The 18,443-nt window shown below is 36.1% G+C and overlaps 1 protein-coding gene across 2 annotated transcripts in view; it reads left to right on the plus strand.

The window, feature by feature from the left end:
- The first annotated feature begins 1,133 nt into the window (after positions 1-1,133).
- LOC150107170 (uncharacterized) overlaps positions 1,134-18,443 on the plus strand; it is a 305,950-nt gene continuing 288,640 nt past the window's right edge. For both annotated transcript variants that reach the window (XM_090391700.1, XM_090391701.1), the window contains exon 1: positions 1,134-1,292. The gene's annotated coding sequence lies outside the window, so the exon portion shown is untranslated. The remainder of the gene's footprint in view (positions 1,293-18,443) is intronic.

The raw sequence follows: 18,443 nt of genomic DNA on the forward strand, positions 1-18,443 counted from the left end.
GTCGTTATCTTTTGGGTTGCATAATTCTCCGAATATGATATAAAGTTTTGGATTATTGATAGCAACTCAATATCAGCTTTTGAATAACGGTCGAAGCAACTAAAGCTGCTCGGCCAGTGTATTATATCTGTTAACTGCGGGTATTCTTCTAGCCGGTTCGCCAGTCTTGCGGGAGATGACTGCTGACTGCCTAAAATACCATCTTCTTCTTGCAGTAAAATACACCTTCCGATATTTGGAGTAGTTTCTCTGAAAATTTAAAAATTCTCCATTCTGTCCATACTTAAATAATAACTCTTCTCGCTCGCCGTATTATGTTGTTTAGTTTGTCGAGCCTTTTCCTAGATACTTCATTAGTAGGCAGTATTCCTAAAACCTTCATATTATAATTTCGATTTTTTTAAAAAATATTTTTATTAAAACACGAGTAGTAACTTGACGATATTGATTAGGAGAGATTTATTTCATTTCAAAAGTTAGATATTGCTAATACGAGATTCATCGACATAATTTCTTCATGGCTATCAACATTTCCAAGGGTACTATAAGAAAACAAAGCATTATTTTTTTTTTGGGGGGGGTAAATCTTTTATCGTTTTCATTTCTTTTAGTAGTCATGGTTCTTTATTTCTCATTCTATAAAATCCCAACGAAACCTTATATTTTAAAAGATGATAATGCAAGAATTCTTTATCCACTCCTTTAGTCGTATATTTTTATGCGTTTATTATTATTATTTTTTTTACCAGCCCGTATGAATTGTGACGTAATTGCAAGGCACTACTTTGTCCTAGTAGCTGATTCCTGTGGCTATTCGTGAAGAGAACAAATAAGAAAAAAAAAGGCCTCTTTGAATGGCAATAAAAAAAAAAGACATTAAAATTCATTTTGTCCTCTAAAAAGGGGAACCTGTCCCCGCCATTAGCCTGAACACCACACGCGAGGCCAGCAGACAGACCTACCAGTTCTAGCGCCACTATTTGCATTAAATTGTCCATCCCGACCCGCTGGTTGACCGCGAGTGTATGTGTTAGACGGTGCTGCCGTCCAACTCTTTGGGCCGTCCGAGGCCAGTGCCCGCAGTACCGGTATGTATCACAACCGCCAGTCTACAGCACGCGTACGGAGCGCCTTACCAGTCAGTAAACGTGTCCACGAGCACCCCGCAAGGCAACTTCTAGCCAGTCAAACTGACGGCCTGACAGACTTGCTTCACTTCGTCGAGGATACTTGAGACTGCAACAGTTAGTGTTCACTTTCTCCGATCTGTTCATTGTGGGTTCTGAATTCGGGTAAGTTCGTTTCTTGGTGTCTCATTATTACATCATATTGCTGATTTTCATCATCGAAAGCTGCGTATTCTCAAGTGTTGTCTAGCCAGAAACTCTTCTTCCCCCTGCTTTTTTTTTTCTTTTAGTGTGTGTGTGTGTGTGTCTTTGTGTTTTTATTACTGTCTAGACAAGCCTGAAAGGAAGAAATCTGTTAGTCCTGATGTTCTGGTGGAATTGGGTGTGAACCACCTTTCTAGGAAAATTGCAGTAATATAGCCAACTGCAGTTATATTATTGATATACTTGATATACTTATATCAAGTTTAGCGTATCAAATCAGGTTGATATTTTATCAGATTAAACGTGGCAAGCTGCGTGTGGTGTGTGTTTGTGTGTGCGCTAGCTGACACATACACACAGATATGAACACTCGCTCATGTCATAATTGCTTCATTGTGTGAACTTTATTTCATAAGATTTTTACTTAAATGTACATGATGTGGACTAACTTCTTAATGTTCCATTAGATAACAATGCTACATTTGTCTTATACGCTGTCTGTTGATATAAACAATAACAAATTACTGCACAAAGAATAAGTAGCAGAAAATGCTTAATTATTAGATTGACTGATTTTAATTGAGGAAAAGGTAAATTTCTTATACGTTTTGTCGTCATTCAAGTTTTATTGTTTCTGGTTTTGGTAAATATTCATTCCCTCTTCTTCAAAAATTCAAAGAAATCAAGCAACAAAATCGCTGTAAATTTACAGAAAATAATTTAAACCTATGAAAACGATAACTTTTATATAAAATGGGAGGTAGGTACAATTCTGACAGACTTCATGTGTAACGTATACTACTAATAATAATGTTAAACTTTTTTGTTTGTTTGTTTTCGCTATTTGTTTATTGTTTTTCATTATCTGAAAGTTGATTCTCAAGTTTAACATGTAAATATATCCACAGTACATTGCTTCTTGTGCTGCATTGTTAACAATGGTTACAGGAAAACTTGAACAACTCAGTGAAGTTGATCGTGTAATTTTGTCAGGTATAGTTTGTTTTATATATATATATATATTCTGGAAAAATAAAAAAATAAAATAAAATAGAATTTTCAACACTTGATTAGGAAAAACGACATATAATTTACCTTTTGTCTAGAAAGCAGTGTAATAAATCAATCAGTGTTAACCGATAATGGCTAAACTAGGAATTAATATAACAAGTACGCGATTTAAACAATTTCTGTCAAAGCTGCATGTTTAATTAGTATTACCACTATATCCTTCAGTTTTATTGTAGAATGAAATAGGATTAATTGTCAATTTTATATTTATTTATTTTAGGGTTTTATCCCTACTGGAAATGTACAGTACATGTACTGTGTTTATATTTTAGGCTATTTTTCTAGTAACATCTTATACTTAAACAACATTATCTTCTGGTTAGCTAATTTAAAAGAGATCGTTTTATCAATTCCTAAAATCAGGTTTTGGTGTGCAATTTCAATACGCAGCCTGTTTAACTATTCTTTGTAGTCTGAGCGGGTTACCCAGTAGTTCTCGTAACATAGCTACTGGATCATATTATTATTATTATTATTATTATTATTATTATTATTATTCCTGATACCTCCAAGGAGTCAAGACTTATCGCGGGAGGACACCTACAACTGTCTCAACCTTGAGATGATCGTGTAGTGCTGGTTCGAATCAATTAAGAGGGCTTCTATCGTACATAAACTCATATCTGCTGGTGTGTGTGTGTGTATGTTAAACAAGCAAACATACCAAAGAAATTAAAAGACAAAAATTCTGATTAGTGTAAGTGTAGTATGGCTCCCCACAACGAGTCCTGCAACTCCGTGGAGGTGTCATGTAATAATAATAAATTATTTACTTCGTAAATAATTTATTTACAAAGTACCGTGATGAACATATTACGGCAGTAATTTCTCTTCTTCCTCAATTCATTTGTTCGCCTAAAAATAAGCTATAAGAGAATTTGAACTACCTCTGGAAAAAGTTCAGAGGCGGTCAATAGGCTGAAGAGGGGCGATACGATCGAGACATAAATTGTTAAGAAGGTACTTGTCAAATAGATACCTAGGATATTTTTCAAAGGGTTGAGGGAGGGGGGGGGGATAGAGACAAGAAGTCATTCTTTGAAGTTGTGGTGCATAAGACAGTGCAGCATGACTTTTTTGCGTGGTGAGTGGAATGTATCGCCGAATGAGGTATAATAATAATAATTATTATTATTCGGGCTTCCATGGAGTCATGAGACTCATCGCGGAATAAGTGCACAAACATTGAACCAATTTAAGATGCGGTATGATAAACATTATCTCTGTTAGGATGCATCTTACTATTGCCTCCCTTGATGAGTAGTGACTCCATGAAGTGTATAATAATAATAATAAATGTTAGGAAAATACGTCACTCTTATTATAAAATTTTAATAACGTCTTACTTGAGCGCTGTTGCTTAAATCGAATACTGTAACGATGTTTTTAAGTCTGTTTATTTAATTTCGAAAGGTCAGTTTGGGGATGATAGTCGTGTGAAATTATGTTTCATTAATAACTTGTCATACAAATATTACTTTACTAGTTTCCAGATTAGCAATATTCATATTTTCTGTATTAGTTTTAAAGTGCAATGTAGAATGATAAATAAAATACTTTTCACTTGTTATTAAATTTTAAAGAGAAAATAACGAGTTACTGACTTTCGAAACTGCAACAGTAACTTTACGATTTATAAAATAATCTTGTATTTTGACTTAAATTTCGAAAGTAATACTAAAATATCAAATCACGTAAGGGATCGTTTTATGTCCCTTACGTGATTTTCGAATATCTTGTATGCATAATAGCTGTATGCCATCACAGGTCAAAATGTTAAACATCCATGCTAAACGCGGATATTTAATCCACATTGCACGCGGTCGGTATTCAGACTTCATGGAGATGCTCGGTAAACAATAATACACGGATCATTTCAAAAGTTGTACATTACTCCTGCTGTTAAACATTCAGTATGATCTCCATTTTGCTTATCACTGTTGTCTATCAGTGTTTTTTAGTTTTTTCATAGTTGGGTCATTTCAGCGGAAACCTTGTCAAGGGAGCGGTTCTTTCAACTTAGGAAACAAATCGAAGGCTGAGAGGTAATGTTAGGACTTTACGGAGGAAGGGGAGTGGGTATTGCCACCCACGCTCTTTCATAACGTCAGATTCTACACGTAGTTTCAATTTTCATCTTAGAATTCTGAACATTGCGGAATATCCGACCAGTGTCAGATTCTTCCTCCATTTCGAAGTCATATTTCGTGGAATAGAAACACGACGTGCTTACTTAGTTTGGCTTACAACTAACTTAAGGTGGAAATTTCCGCTGGCCACGCATGGGTAGTGTTACAGAACTTTTATATAATCCTCATAATAAATAGAATCTGCCTATATTCGGTTCAGGACACATGATAACACATATTATAAATAGACAGTGTATTGCCTTGGGAGACCGTATGAATGAATGTTCAAACGTTCTATCCAAGTGACTGCAAAGAGAGGGAATGATAACTGGAGCCAGATGGATCAGTAAATCATATCTTAAACCAGTAGTTCTCAAACTGTGTGCCGCGAAATATTTCAGTATTTTCACTGAAGTCAAGTGACACTTAGTCCACTTGGTTTTAGAATCGGACCATCGATGTGTTGATACGATGACAGGAAGGACATCTAACGGACACTGCAAAACCGCTGTTTCAATTTTGTTAGGTAGGCCTATGCTCTGACTTTGGGCGCCGTGGAAAAATCCTGATACACTTCACTTAGGGCGCCGTGAACCGAAAAGGTTTGGGAACCACTGTCTTAAACTATTGCTCTGTTAGGTGAACAGTCTCGTGTAAATTAATAATGTTATGATAAACAGGAACAACTGGTCAAATAAATGTGTAATACAACCGTGGACTGCGAGTGCGTAATATGAACACACCACACATCGTTCTAGGCCATAGCAAGAGATCAATCCTATCTATCAAAAAAAAAAAAAAAGAAAAGAAAAAAAGTAGTAATATTAAAAATGTGTTTCGCAAGTCTCACCTACGGTTCTCGATATACTCGATGGAATGCCATTTTCACCAAAATGACTGTTCGGTCCTCCTCCTCAAAAAAAGGTTAATCCTCTGTCTAGATTATACATATACCCCACTATTCGACTATTGCTCTATTGGTTTCTCTCTAAACCTCGTTGGCGACCATTATTCCCTCTAATTTTTGTTGACCCAGGTGCTCATGAAAAACATTTTGTGCGCAAGTTTCCGGTCTCACATTTTTTTTTTTTTTTTTTTGTGTGCGGCAGCCTATGTTCACAATTGCGGGTCACAGACTCTTAATTTAATACGCCTATAATTGGTGATATCTTTATTAAAGATCTTGTACATTGATAACATGGTGCACGTTGCATGCTAAATATTTCTATAAGAACAACCTAAATGCTTACTCCTTCAGCTACACAAATATTGCATATAACTGCAGTTTAAAAACAAAGCATGCTGCATATATAACAAAGCTGGAAATTATAATCCACTTAGGAGAATACTATCTTTGGTCCCATGGTGTCAGTTACTGAATGGGAAAAATATCAGCAATGCATGGGAATCTTTGAAAAAGTGCTTAAATGAGGGGTATCTGAATGTATCCCTACTGTTCGAAGAATAAATAGGTCTGGAGTTAAATGGATGTGCAACCTTATTAAGCAAAAGATCCACAAGAAGATGATGATGTGGAAAAGATACCGGGAGAATAAGAGTGAGAAGAGTTATGAAATATATAAAGCCCAGGCCAGAAAAGTAACTGTGAAAAGAAATTGGTTAATGAGTGCTCACTTTGCTAAGATATATCAACCAGGTGTGTGTAACATGGTGCACATTGCTACATTGAATGAAGAGTTAGAGGTTTATGAAAATGAGGTTGAAGTGCTAATGCATAACCGGGATAAGAATTTGTCTATAAAGAATATCAGCCCGTTTGCTAAAGGAATGTTCAACCGAATTGGCTAGACCTTTTACATGTTTGTATAACTTGAGTCTTAGCTCAGGAATGGAAGGAATGTATGATAATTCCATTGTACAAGTGTGGGGCAAAACTGATGTATCTAACTACCGACCTATCAGTATCTCTGGTGTTTTAGTGAAGATTTTAGATAAGTTTGTAAGAACTCGGATACAGAAATGGGTAGACAAACAAGTTATACTCTGCAAGGAGCAGCATGGGTTTACTAAAGGAAGGTCGTGTTGTAGCAATTGGCTCATTTTTATATCAGTGTTATGGCTGAGTTGGATAAAAGGAATGGATACACTATGATAATGTTGGATTTTTCTAAGGCATTTGATAGGATACCACACGAAAGGCTGTTGCATAAACTGGAGAATATGGGATTGGAATATAAACTCTTGACTTGAATCAGGGCATGATTGACAGACAGATGTCAAAAACTGGTATACAGTGCGTGTGAATCTGCCAGATTTAAGGTAAGTGGTGTACCTCAAGGTTCAGCCCTTGGGCCATTATTGTTTAATCTATACATTAACGACGTCAGATGTGCAACTGTTTGCCGATGATGCGAAGATAGGCATGGCAATCAGAAATGCTACTGATATCTAAGCATTTACAAAATGATTTGAATAAGCTGGAAATTTCGGAAAACGAAAATGGCTGTCAGTTTAATGTTAGTAAGTCTAAAGTTATGCACTTTGGTATGATTAGAGGAATTCTAATTATATTAGTGGCCTTCTCTGTCTGGGAATTCTACAAGAAACCGAGGCAAGGGATCTTGGTGTAATCGTGGATAGGAATTTAAAGTTCAAAGGTCACATAGCAAAAGTTGCAAATACAACCCAGATGATAATTGCGGTGATGAAACGAACCTTGACATGTAAGGATAAGGAAGTTATTTTGCCGCTTTATAAGGCTTTGATAAGACCACATCTGGATTATTGTGCGCAGATTTCGTCTCCCGGGTTCCTAGGGGATAAAGAAACTGTGGAAAGGGTGCAAAGAAGAGTTACACATATTATATCCGGATTATGGAATTTAGATTATGAGGATAGATTGCGAGTATGTGGACTGCAGACTCTGGTTAACAGAAGAAATAGGTGATATGATAGATGTCTATAAATTTTTGAATGGGTGTTATAGGATATCATCTGATGAAATTTTTCTTTATATGGAAGGTGGGGAGAGAACACTTGGACATCCATGGAAGTTAAATTTATTTGCAATCAAGAAAGGGGTAAGAGCTAGGTTTTTTTTTTTTTTTTTTTTTTTTTCAGAGAGCAGGGAGTGAGTGGAATAGTTTGGCCTTAGGGATAGTGAGTGCATCTAGTGTGAATGAATTTACTGAAAGGTATGACAGCTGGTTTGGGTGATTCATAGCCTCCCTCGATGAGTCCTTGAGTCCCTGGAGATTTCAGATGATGATGATGATAATCATAATAATATGACCAGCTATTCAAATTTAAACGAATTTTGAGAGTTTAACGCACTGAAACAGTCAATGTAATATTTCTCATATTAATGTTGCCCTTTTTTTCGTTTAGCTATAACCTTTAAAATTGCGAATACTAAATTAATTCGCTTAAATCCGCGTAGCTACAAAAATCCATCACCGTTTGCACTAGTTCGAGTAACTGTACTGTACTGTCTAGACAGTAGACACTCTAAATAAACATGCCACTGCAACTTGCTGCCATTCAGCCTCAGTTCGCCCACACGATGCAGGCTAAAAGCAACTAATTAGTGTATTAAGTTGGGCTGGGTTAGAATAATATTAGAGCGGAGACACTGGAGAAATTACTAAATAAAATAAGTGACAAGTATGATTTATCATATACAGTAATTCATTTTTATAGCACGTTCAACAATTATTGCCTGGAAATTAGAAATTTGGAAAGGACAAATTTTGTGCGCGCAGTTGATTAGACGTGTGCGCTCTCATTTGGACTGATGTACGCGTGCACACGCCCATAGCCGAGAGAGAACATTGTTGGCGACACAAAATCTATTCGTGTTGACCATTTACCCAGCATGTGACGTACCCATCTATCAGGATAATTCTCCATTCTGGGCATGTGTCGTCCAGGATTAGTTAATGGACGACACATGCCCAGAATGGAGAATTGCACCATCGTGCAAGCATTCAAAGTACATCCTTTTTATTGAAAAAATGGTGAACAATTTTAATATGCATTTAATGGTATGGAATGAACTGTGATTTTCTTGAATTCGTCTTGTCAAAAACAGCTTGCAATTCAATGGAAAACTATTTGAGTGAAACATCAGCAACCTTCCTCTCATCCCCATAATCCGAATATATTACGGCAGTTCGCACGACATTTTCGTTCATCAGTGAAGTTAACTATTACAAAGTGATAAACCGCTTATCCATGAAATCTGTTATATTACATACAACATATACCACGAGATTAAGAATTAAAAACAACAAACTGCGTTTTAAAGTGAAAAATTATTAATTTTTAAATAGAAGTTTAGATTTTTTTTTTGACGGATTTAATACTAAATACTCGACTTGATTGCACATGGTGCGTATTAATGAAAATAGTATTGAAAAAATACATACGACAGAGAAGCCATTTTTGGCTTCTCTGTCGATGAAATGTATATTGTTTCCGTCAATTAGGTAAAAACCATGCAACTGCTATGAGTTCTGAAATTCTTAGTAGTATATGGTTAGTTCAACCTTCTTAAGCATAGGGGATCGGATTTCAAGTGTAATAAGTAATCATGGACGGTCATCTCTGACACTATAGGATACTCTAATGCAGGGGTTCTCAACCTGCTTGAGATCGTGGGCGCATCCGAGATTGGGAACAGAGTGGCGGGCACCAATATTTTTTTTTCTATGAAACTAAATACTTGCTTATCATATAAATGGTAACAATTTACAAATTAATTTACCATGAAGGCAGGATAAATACACATCTAACATTTATTATACAACTAAATTAAACCATCGCACAATAAGGGAAAACATTTCTCTTTATTCTGGATAAATCAACAGTGTTCTTCCGAATCGTTGTTGAACTTACAGGTTCGTTGTTTTTTATTTAGATTACTCATTTTGGGGAAATTTTTTTAAATACGAGAAAACAATGTTTGGTCAAAGCGTGTCGACAACACTGGTGAAGTGGTGACAACATCCCTCAAGCACGCGGTTCCCAGTAGACTCAATACGTAAAACATGCGCACAAAATTGGCACTGGTAACACTCACACTCAAAGACAGAGGAATTACAAAATGTTCGTAATATAACATAAATGTTAACATTTTTTACGATTTCAATAAATATTATTACTGGGAGAAGACATATTTTCCAAATTTTATTTTATTTTTTCCTTATTTAATAATTGGCCGCGGGCATAGGGTTGAGAAGCGCTGCTGTAATGTTTTGTTCTAACGCTTGTTCTTTTCATATACATGATCTTTTCTCGCTGACGTCATACCCTATTTATAGTTTATTAATAATTCTCCATTCCTCCTCATTTGACCGACTTTGTGGTTCTTAACTATCTCAAGCTGAAAAGATATTCTACAGCTTTCAAAATAATTTATCCTTCAACAATTCGAGTGCAGTCCACTTTAATGTTATAAAGCACAGTCCTGTCTTGTTTCTTGCAAGAAAAGATCTCAGTTCACAGCCCTCACTTTTTGACAACGCCCAAATTGACTACACAATGTCGTGCGATATTTTGTTTCTTGAAATGTGTTAGTTAGTTCATGCACCAGATTCCTATTTGCTCGAATAAAATGCAGCAGTTTTATTATAGTATATTATATTTTTCTTCTTCCCTTCACCTATTAGGCCTAGTGGCCTGTTACGGGGCTATCCTTAGCCCTTCTAAGCCGTACCCGTCCCGAGGATAAGGTGGCTAGCCCTATGCCTCCTGGTGTGTCCTATGTGTGTAGATGCGTGTGTTCACGGAACCGATTTACCTGCTTGCGGGAGGAAAAACCCCAGATAAACTGGGGAGAAAAACCGTGCAGTCCACGCCCAAGACCGGCTAACTTGGCTATGGCTGAGAAAGATCCTTAAGCTCCTCACGTCGGCGACGCGAATCGAACCCAGGACACTTCTTTCCCAGGCATACGGTTGCGAAGCGCATATCCACTTGGCTAACCGCACGAACTAGTATATTATATTATTTTATTTATTCATTTATTTATTGGCAATTTGGTGACACTATGTTACTTTAGAATTTCCCATGTTCAGTATTTGTCTCTCTCTCTCTCTCTCTCTCTCTAGTTTTGGTTAATGAAAAGAATATCCAGATAATGTCCGAAATATGTTATTTCTTTACCTGAGCAAACTTAGTTATATGATCTTGACAGACGAGAATAATAATGAAATACGACATCAGCCTGTGATTGCATCTCTGAAATCATTCTGACGAGTGCAGTTCTGGAAAAAAAAAAAAATAATAATAATATCATTGGTTTAATAAAACCTTTTGAGAGGACATATCTTTTTATTTTTTTATTTTTTTGTTTCGGCCATGTGACTTAAAATTTATAAAGGAAAATGGCTTCGTGAGAAAACATTTAATTCTGTTATCATTCTTGATCAACGTCATGACTGTTTGCTTAAATACGCTTCGTGCAAACCACTGAAATGGTTTTCGTTTGTAACTTAGTATTGAAACGAAGCCTTATTACCAGCTGCTGGGGAAATAACTGATCATTTGCAGCCAATAACACGTCATATTTCCAAACTTCAATATCTTCTTCTTTTCCATTTTTGCACATTTCGCTTGCTCATTTATATTATAATATTTTTCACTAGTCAAATACTCCGAATTTCCTTCTTGCTTTGAAGAAAGTGAACTAGTGAAACTGTCATATAGGACTCGTTTTGATTTTTTTTTTTTTTTTTTTTTTTTTTTCAGCGTGCACACGGAAGACGTTCTTGTGTCATAATTCTAGACTGCCATAAGAAAGAGCATTGTCGGCTCGATTTTGCTGCTAATTTTTGTATGCCTATTCAGCAGTTTCCGAGTTTCTTTTTTGGATATTTATAACTCGCATCTCTGAAAACAAAATCGATCGTATGACTCACACTGTTATAGACAATACCAGTGTTAGGGTTCAAGATCAGGAAATGGCAACGATCTACCATACTCTTTCCTCGATGCCTTCAAAATCATCGATATGGACTCAGCTTTCAGTCCGTTAAGATACTGAATTTCTTCCGACTCCCTTTGCGGAATAAAAGCGTGCTTCTACGACTGTCCTTAGTCATGCACCTCTGGATAATGATAATATGAGCTTGATAAAGAGTAAATCTCACTTTTAACGCCTATTGATCAGCAATATACACATGACTTGGCTGAAGTCGACAATAACTGGATAGTCGTGCCAGTAAACGAATTTCGGCTTTTTGTCCTAATATACTGTATACCTATAAATCAATTCGTATCCAAAATTGGAAGAAGAGAGGGTGTAGCTGAATAACACTGATAATAAAATTTACACAAATATAAAATAAACAACATATTTATGGAATCATAAATATGTTGTTTATGATTCCATAAACAACATTTTATTAATTAAGTTTTATTAATGGTATAGGTTGTCTATATTAAAAAGCAGCCACGTCATAATAATATACCAACCAAAGTTTAATATATTCAGAACAAGGCATGATATGCATATTATGTTGTTAATGTAGTATGATGCTAATGTAGAAATTTAACTCTGTACTAACTACTTTGTTTGTACAATATATATATATATATATATATATATATATATATATATATATATATATATATATATATATATATATATATATATATATATATATATAAACGGAATGTTTAAAGTTTTACATTTGGGCATATACATGACTGTAGGGTTCCACAGATGATATACCCATAATCATTTAAAGGCTGATATCTTATTTCTTGATGAGTTGTTCAGTATCATAACAGAAAAAGTTTTCCCGCACATGCATGATAACGATACGGTTCAAATTAGAACTGAAATGCAGATTCAAATTACCAGTCAGTGTGTACATCGTTACCGTGGGTGTTGGAATGTCTGCATAAGGACTCTAATGGGATGACTTTATAAACGCATAATGTTTTCAGCCAGTTATCGATATTTTCTGGTGACGGGACAAAATTCGTTAGTCGGCAGCATGAACAGTTTTAAGATACAAACTCGAATATTCATTGTTCTGTGGTTTTTGACAAATATGATATGGTGCTACGCTAAGAATAATGAACAGATATCGACAAATATTTCTGTGGTGTTTAGCAAATATGGAAAAATGCGATCTGCATAGACCAGAAGTTAAATGAAGAAAGTGTACATATATGTGTAATTCTCATTTGCATATATTTCTTCAACTTTACTGGTCTGTTCTTTTTTTTTTTTTAAACTCTCTACAGACATTTTAAATGGGATTTATGTTTTCATGTGAACCCTACAAACGAAAGGTTGTCAGTGTTTTAATACTTGAGTTGACTAAGAGTTAGTTAATGTTCCCACGCACTAAAAACCAGATTATTATACTTTTTCAGATTAAAACGTATATGCTGAAGACTCAGAGATGAAATTCATCGGTCACCTACTAATCGCGAGGTCGACGCGACATTTGCTTTTCAGTTAGGTTCAAAACTCCGATGAGAGGAACTTCTTATTAGGGTTTTTTAAGCGAAGGTAAGTTAGCCTCTGTCATACTGAGGTGAAAGTTTTTTTTCATCTCAGGAACCTATGTTTTTAATTCAAAAACAGGCAGATTGGCCTGAAGGAGACAATTCTTCTTCTTAAACCTTTTGGTTCTGTCCACTGCTGGACGAAGATCTCCCCCCATGATTTTCCAGACCACTCGGTTTTCTGCTTCTCCTATCCATCTCACTCATGCAATTTGTTCCAGTTCGTCCCTCCACCTTCTTCTCTGTCCCCTCTTTGTCTTGCTCCATCCATTGGTCTCCACTCTGTTGTTTTTCTAGTCTATCTCCCGTCACTGCATCTGGCAATATGGCCAGCTCATCTCCACTTAGCCTGTTTAATGTATTTTACAATATCCCTGACACCTGTCTTCCTATCTCTTAATGTTATTTTAAGCATAATTCTCTCCATGCGACGTTGTGTTGTTCTCAGCTTTTTGTTTAGGGCTTCTGTTAAAGTCCATGTTTCTCCTCCATATGTTAGGAAGTATGCACTGGTCGAAAGCTTTCCTTTTTAGACTCATAGGGATGTCACTTCTGAATATGTCTCTCATTTTCCCATAAGCCGTCCATCCAAGGTGAATTCTTCGTTCAATCTCTTTTCTTTGGCAATCTTCAAAGCATAACAATTAGCCCAAATATACATATGAAGTAACTTATTCTATTTCATGGTTTTCAACTTTGACAGTTCTATGGTTTATGTATTTATTCATCATTATTTTTGTTTTTTATCTATTTATTTTTAATCCAATTTCTCTGGAGGCTTCATTTAGCTGATTTAGCCTTTCTTCCAGATTTTCAAGATTATCTGCTATTAGGACAATATCATCTGCAAATTTCAGATGATGCAGCCTTTCTCCATTTATGTTTATTCCTTTTGTTTCCCCAATCAAGGCTTCTAAAGACTTCCTCTAGTGCAGCTGTAAATAATTTGGGAGATATGGTGTCGCCTTGCCGGATGCCTTTTTGTATTTGGAACTTTTCACTGTTTTTATTTAATTTAATTACAGAAGTTGCATTATTGTAAATATGTTTTAGTGTTTCAATATATGGTTTCTCAGTTCCCTGGGTTTCAAGAGCTTTTAGTGTAGCAGATGTTTTAACTGAATCAAATGCTTTTTCATAGTCTATATAGGTCATACATAAGGGTTTATTGTATTCAGTTGATTTTCAATGAGCTGTCTTAATGTGTGAATATGGTCCAAAGTATTGTAATTCTTTCTAAATCCAGCTTGTTCACAGGATTGCATTCCCTCTAATTTAGATTTTATTCTATTATTTATAATTTTTGTGAAGACTTTATATATGGTGGGGAGTAGGCTTATAGGTCTGTAGTTTTTAATTTCTTCCTTATTGCCCTTTTTAAAAATTAATATTAGAAGTGAATTGTTCCAATTTTTTGGAAGTTTTCTCTGTTTTAGGCGTTTATTAAAGAGTTTAGTCAGTTGTTTGATGACAGGGCTTCCTCCCAGTTTTAAGAAGTCTACCATAATTCCATCTTCTCCTGGGGCCTTTTCATTCTTCATTTCCGGCAGTGCCATTTCCACTTCACCTTGTAAGATCTCAGGGACATCGTGTTCTTCCTCACTCGAGTTATCCATAGATGATTCTTGGATGTTTCGGTCTTTGTCTTCATAGAGTTCAATATAAAATTCCTGAATTCTTTTGATTATTGCATCTCTATTTTTTATAAGTTCATCATTTTTTCCTCCTATAGCAGCTATTTCCTTTATTCCAGCTGATAATGTTCGTTTTAGGACCTTCATATTACTATTATTTTCTATTGTTTCTTTAATTTTCCTCGTATTGAATGATGTCATTTCATGTTTCATCCTTTTACGTATAGTTTTACTGATTTCCGCATATTCTATTTTATTGGTATCATTCAAATCTATTTTCATATATCTTCTTTTCTTCATCAGATCTAAGGTATCTTAGTTTTTCCTCTCTTTGGTGCCTTTTTACACTTTCTATTTCTAGTGCACAATTCATGATAGATGTTGTTAAGATTTCGTTAGCATCATCGATGGTAGTAGCTGTGTTTAACTGTTTTAGTTCAATTTTGAGTGATTCACTATAACATCTTTTATTGTAGTAGAGGTTTTGTAGATTCACTAAATTGGACTTTTTCCTTATGAGCTTATTCCGTTCCCATTTTTTGTTGATCCATACTTTTGCTCTTAATAGTCTGTGGTCACTTCCTGTATTAAATCGATTAAGCACTTCGGTATTATTTATTATATATCTTCTGTTGGAGAGGATGAAGTCTATTTTATTGTAAGTTTGTCCATTTGGGCTTCTCCAAGTCCATTTTCGGTTGATTTTTCTTCTTGAAAAAGCTGTTCATAATAAAGAGGTTATTTTCTTCTGCGGATTCAATAAGTCTTTCTCCTCTTTCATTCTTCTATCCAAATCCAAATTTACCGATGGAGTTCAGATGGCCGTCTCTGCGTCCAATGTTGGCATTAAATTCACCCATTATAATTATGTAGAATTCTTTAGAATTATTTAATGTGGATTCTAATGTTTCATAGATAATCTTCTATCTCTTCATCTGGATGGTCCGTAGTTGGGGCGTATATTTGTATAATTTTCAGTTGGTATCTTTTATTTATGAAGAGACTTAGTTCAACTATTCTTGATGTTATTTTATTAACAAACAGGACATTATCCTTGATTGTTTTATTTATTAGGAATCCTACATCACCAGTTGAGTTTCTGTCACATTCACAGTGGTAGAGTAAATGTCCATCTTTTAATCGCATGAGAGTTTCCTCTTTCTTTCTTATCTCTGAAAGGCCCACAACGTCCCATTTTATATGGTCCAATTCCTTCATCAGTTCTTCCAATCTATCTTATCTATCTTCTGAAGGAGACAAATAATAGATTGTAATTCGTTGTTTCTGAAGACTGCGTTTTCAAGTCAGAAAAAAATTGGAGGTATCAGGAATAATAATAATAATAATAAATCCCGTCCCTTAGGACTTTATGTGTTTGGAAATTTCTGGGGAACATATGTCTCTGTGACATAATGTGATCTTTTGGTTTGCCTATGGAATTGTGGGCGATGTTTTTGAGATATCTTGGAATTTTCCCAGGGTGACACACACACACACACACACACACACACACACACACACACACACACACACACACACACACACACACACACACGCGTTTTTCTTGTGTTTTTTTCAATAGATGAGTATGGGTATTCTTAGTTTAGAGGCGAGATGGCGGCAGTTTTAAGACATTTCTGAATAAATTTAATTATAATATGGCGTCCCTCAAACACACTTTTTTCCCTCATATACAATACTCATCTGAATATTTTAATTTGTCTACATTAAGATCTTAAACTTTTACTTTTGCTAATTAAAGTTATCTTTTTTTACAAAATGTTTGGCTACAGGTATTTTTTAGTTTACAGTCAAGAGAAAAACCAAACGGCATTTAAAAAAATACAGTGGTACCTTGGTTTGCGAGCATAATTCGTTCCGGAAACATGCTCGTAATCCAAAGTACTCGTATATCAAAGCGAATTTCCCCATAAGAAATAATAGAAACTCAGATGATTCTTTCCAAAACTCAAAAATATTCATATAACAGTGATTACTGTAATACAAAATACATAAAGTAATCGAATTTATTAATTACATTACAATTACATATTACACTAAATACAATTAATTGTATTGGGTAGGACGACTTTCATTGTCACTAACAGAATCACTGCTATCTGTTGACTCTTTTTCTTTGTGTGCGACTTTAACAAATGAACCTATCCAATGACACTTGCTTTTGCCTCTTTTTGAGGATATCACGGAAATATGATATTGCATTGTCGTTAAACAGATTCATCGCTCGCACTGCCATAGCCTTACTCGGGTGGTGCTTTTCTACAAAATTTTGCACTGTTTCCCACATTTTACACGCCTCCCTAATCTCATTTGAAGAGAGGTATGTCTCCATCTTGTTCTCCTCCTCAGACCTGATCTCCTCCATAACCTCTTGCTGTTGCTCGCTATGCAGATCCATCAGTTCGTCGGTGGTAAACTCCTAGCCATGTTTCTCCACCAGCTCTTGAATGTCGCCCTCATTCACCTCCAGTCCCATGGTCTTCCCCAAGGCCACAATTTCATCAACAACTGGCAGCTCCTGTTCATGAGCAAACCCCTCGATGCAATCAGACCAGTTTTCTCCAAGCAGAATTAAGGGTTCTCTTGGCGACCCCATCCCAGGCTTTATCGATGATCTTGACGCAGTTTACGATGTGGAAATGATTTTTCCAAAACTCTCAGAGGGTAAGGTTAGTTCCTTCGGTCACCTCGAAGCATCGCTGAAACAGTGCCTTGGTGTAAAGCTTTTTAAAGTTCGAAATGACCTGATGATCCATGGGCTGGATTAATGGAGTAGTGTTGGAAGGAACTTGTCCTTAATGAACTCGAATTCTTCCAGTAAGTCATCCTCAAGGCCTGGAGGATGAGCAGGAGCATTATCCATAACCAGCAAGACTTTGACTGGCAAATTTTTTTCTAAAAGGTATTTCTTCACTGCAGTACCGAAGACCTCGTTAATCCACTCAACGAACAAGGTACGAGTGACCCAAGCCTTGCTGTTGGACCTCCACATAACGTTTAACTGGCTCTTCAGCAACTTGCATTTCTTGAAGGCTCGTGGATTCTCAGAATGATACACAAGCAGGGGCTTGACTTAGAAATCACCGCTTGCATTAGCACACACCAAGAGGGTGAGACGGATTCTCATGGGCTTGTGACCGAGCATTGCATTCTCTTCTGCTGTAATGTAGGTCCTCTTTGGCATCATTTTCCAAATAAGCCCCGTCTCATCGCAATTAAAAACTTGCTGCGGCAGGTAACACTCGGAAACCATGAGCTTCTGAAACTCCGCAACGAATGCCACAGCTGCCTTTGCATCCAAATTCGCAGCCTCTCCGTTCCTCACAACACTGTGGATGCCACTTTTCCTCTTAAAGTTATCAAACCATCCCCTGCTCGCCTTGATGCCTTCTTCGTTTTCTGTAGACTTACCTGGCAGTTTACTTATGAGGTCGGCATACAAGGCCTTTGCCTTCTCACAGATCAAGTTCTTGGTCACAGTATCACCTGCTAGTTGCTTTTCGTTTATCCACACCAAAAGCAACTTTTCTACATCTTCCAGAATACATGGCTGTTGCTTGGATACTCTTGTGACTCCTTTTGCTACATCTAGCCCCCTTAGTTCTTTCTTCTTTAATACTGTGCAAATCATTGACACAGACTTCTAAAATCTTGTGATGTCGGCCACTTGCATACCTTGTTCGTGCTTCCCGAAGATTTCCTTCTTAACTTCCACGGTAATCATCTTCTTCTTACCGCCTTCCTTTTCAGCCCTTTTCTTCATTGGGACCATT

This window comes from Typopeltis vanoorti, chromosome 4 (genome assembly GCF_054136105.1).
Source record: "Typopeltis vanoorti isolate ZY-2024b chromosome 4, IOZ_Tvanoo_1.0, whole genome shotgun sequence".
Lineage (NCBI taxonomy): Eukaryota > Metazoa > Arthropoda > Arachnida > Uropygi > Thelyphonidae > Typopeltis > Typopeltis vanoorti.